Below are 4,080 nucleotides of genomic sequence, written 5' to 3'. Positions count from 1 at the left end.
ATTTCTTTCGGATTCCAACATAATGGGGCCGACAGATGCATTGTTGGTCCCGTTAGGGTCTACAAAATGTGTATAACAGTTTGTAAAAGGGGGCGATGACTTCAGCCGGTTTTTACATGTTTACTTATTACACTCAAAAGATGAAGCTTTTGAGGCTTTTAAATTATATAAAGCTAAAGTAGAAAATCAATTTGAAAAATGAATCAAAATATTTCGATCAGACAAAGGTGGTGAATATTTTAATAGAGTTTGATACATTCTACGAATAGAATGGAATCAAACACGAATGCACCGCACCATTTTCTCCTCAACAAAATGGTTGGCTGAACGAAAGAACTGAACGCTTGTTGAAATGGTCAACTGTATGTTGAACCAATGGGGTATGTCAAACAAGTCTCTGGAAAGGAAGGAAACCAAACTTGAACTATTTTAGAGTCTGCGGATGCATTGCCTACTATCAAAACCCTGATCCAAAAAGATCTAAATTGGGAACCCCTGCTATAAAAAGCGTATTTGTTGGATATGTTAGAAATAGCAAGGCTTATAGATTATTGGATAAGGACTCAAGAGTCATAGTAGAATCAAGATATGTGGAGTTCTTTGAAGATAAGTTTTCAGATGATGCTGAAAAATCAGTATCAACATTGGCCTCTAATCTTCCTTGCACATCTCGTGATAGTTCGAAAACCTCAAATAAGGTTGACAAACCACGTAGAAGTACACGAGCAAGAAAAGAGAAAAGTCTAGGAGATGATTTCTTCTCGTACTTAGTAGAAGGAATGCAAAACAAAGTCACGAGAGAGGTCATATCTCCATTAATATAGAAGATGATCCTAAGAATTTTGTTGATCCTAGATCTCTCAATAACACGAAGATTTATGTTATGAATAACCTAGATCTAGCGTATGGATGAATAATAGTGCAGAACAACTTAAGAATATTCAAGAGAATTTTTGAGCTTCAAATGATTTCACTATTATTGCTTTGATAAGAAGGAACGACATTGATTACAAGGAATGTAAAAGCTATTTATACTAGTAATCTATTTTAGGAGAAAACTATCCAGGGAAATTATATCTATAAGATATTAAAGGAAAAGATACCTATTTAGAATTTTGGAAATAATCTAAATCTCCTTGGCGAAATAGAAATTTAGCTGTCGATGAGTTATCTCCAGCTGTTTTCAAGGAAGCGTGTTCAATCAAGAGTCTTTGTGTATCTTCTTCATTGGATATCTCTGATTGAATTGACGTTGAATACCCTAAGTGTCAATGACCAGAGGGATGATGGAGATGAATTGTTCATCGCACCTATGGATCCCTCATCGCACCTCTGGTTTGCCTTGGACACTTGGGATTTCTTCAAGCTTTTCTTCCATCGGCCCTCTGCACTTCCATACTTGTATATTTTCATTACTTTTACAATATGAATGATGGGGTCTAACAACTTTTAAAGAGACTATGACTTCAACAGATGCCCCACTGTAGAAAGAAGCAATAAATGATGAAATGGACTCTATCATGGGTAATGGTACTCAGGAATTGTCTAATTTACCCAAGGGAGCAAAACCCATAGGTTTTAAATGGTTATTCGAAAGGAAGCTACATCCAGATGGTTCTTTTTTATAGCTTTCAAGGCTAGATTGGTAGCTAAAGGGTATAGACAGAGAGAGAGGGTCGATTATKTTGATACTTATCCTCTAGTTGCTAGAATTAGTTCTATTCAAACTCTTATAGCAATTTCAGCCATAAAAGGTTTGTACATTCGTCAAATGGATGTAACGACAGCCTTTTTGAATGGCTATCTAAAGAAGAGGTTTATATGGAGCAACTTGAAGGGTTTATGGTACCTGGACTAGAGAAAAAAGTGTATAGACTTATAAAATCTCTATACAGGTTAAAACAAGCCCCTAAATAGTGGCACGAAAGATTCGATACGACTATTATTTCTTTCGGATTCCAACATAATGGGGCCGACAGATGCATTGTTGGTCCCATTAGGGTCTACAAAATGTGTATAACAGTTTGTAAAAGGGGGGATGAATACAAACACAATAACTTATCAACGTAAGTTAGGGTTCAAGAGTAAGTGTAAGACTATCTCTACATGGAGATATAACACATCTATTTATACCCATTGTATTAAATGCATATTTAATGCAATGTAGTAGGGTTTGAACACGCGCCAAGCCTTTAAAGAAAGACTTGTCCTTTGCTAGAGTGAATAGTACAAAAGCCTATTCTTGCGCTAAAGTGAATAGTACAAAAGCCTATTCATGCGCATACATCCTTTCATGGAGTTAGCAGGTAGTAGAGTCAACTAATTGGCTCCCTACCATACTATGCTCTAGAAAGGGTATGGGTTTGTCCTTTGTGTGTATAAGGACAAGACAAAAACAATCGTGCTCAACAAGCTTCTTTTGGTCACTGAACGCTGAAATAATCTGAAGGTCTCTTGAGCATTTGCTGAGGTTTGGGCAGTTTTCACCCATATGTAGACTAGATTGTAATCACTGAAAACCGATTCAGATCACGAACTCGCCAGTCTCTAATCTTCAGCTTCGGTCTTCGAATTTTGCTGAAGGTTCTTTGGTGTGAGTTTTGTCTTCTTGAAGTATCGTTGTCGCTGATGGATTTACATTACATGTTCCCAGCGATCATTGAGCAGACTGAGTGATAATCGCTGGAATTTAAAGACATAAACATAAATACTTCATATAAGGTAAAATGGATTATCATCAAATTAGTGAGAGAGAGGATCAACAGCATTCACTCAAAAGGTCAGCATCTCAAATATCTCTCTGTCAATCCAACCACATAGAGAAGATGCTGACCAAGTTTCAACATTAATATTAAGGAGTTTAACACTCTATTTGATTCAAGTGTGAAACTCCATAAAAACACTGGTATAGCAGTGGCTCAACTAGTGTATGCTAGTACAATAGGATGCATGATGTATGTGACATATTGCACTAGATCGGATATTGCTTTCGTAGTGAGTAGACTGAGTCAATATACATGCAATCTCGGTCTAGATCACTGAAAAGCTATCAGTAGAGTATTGGGTTACTTGAAGAGAACCAGTGATCTAGAGTTAACATATACGACACATCCAGGAATCTTGGAGGGGTATTCTGACGCTAGTTGGATAGATCACTCTAGTGGTTCTAAATCCACAAGTGGGTGGAATTATACCCTTGCTGGTGGGCCAATTTCTTGGTCAAGCAAGAACAATCGTGTAAAGCCCATTCGACTATGGAAGCCGAACTTATTGCCCTAGCTACAGCCGGCAAAGACGGCGAATGGATAAGAGATCTATTAACATATATCCATTAGTTGGCTCAACCAACTCCTTCTATTCCCATGTATTGTGACAGTGAGGCCATACTGTCAAAGTATACAATGTTGTGTATAATAGGAACTCGCGGCATATAGGTCTCCGACACAATTTCCTGAGGCAATTAATTGATGATGGTACCATAAGTATTGTGTATGTTAAGTCTTGTGGGAACTTGGCAAATCCACTAACCAAGCCTCTGATGAGAGACTTAGTAGGAAAAACTTCCACAGACATGGATCAGAAACCATGTATAACCAATTAGTGATGGAAACCCAACTTGAATTTAGTGCTCCTATCTATAAAGTTTAAAGGGAAACAACAAGTCACTAACAGATAGAAGGTACTATCGATTGATATATCCATGTAAGGTAAATGATAGTACGGTGTGGCCGAGAATAAGGATGAGTTAATCTCTTAACAAAGTTTAAAGGCATCTTAGCAACAAAGATGTTATAGAACTTTGCCTATACGACTATGAGGTGGTGCTGTCTCAAAAGAAGAGTAGCGATTCCTCTCCTAAAAGGTCATGAAACAGACTGTAGCGCATGGCATATACATGGATGAGATCGACATGATTTCAGAGGCTTCAACCAGGATTGTGGCGAGTCGAGGTGGCTGGTACTTACACACTGGTGCCACGGTTCATGTATGTGGCACCAGATCTATGTTTATTACCTATGGACCAGTGAGAGAAGAAAAAACAAGTGATAACTTCAAACAACGGGCCGAGCGAATTGTCGT

This window comes from Cynara cardunculus, unplaced genomic scaffold (assembly GCF_001531365.2).
Source record: "Cynara cardunculus var. scolymus isolate 2C unplaced genomic scaffold, CcrdV1 Un_Scaffold_682, whole genome shotgun sequence".
NCBI lineage: Eukaryota > Viridiplantae > Streptophyta > Magnoliopsida > Asterales > Asteraceae > Cynara > Cynara cardunculus.
Note: the sequence above shows the minus strand (reverse complement) of the source record.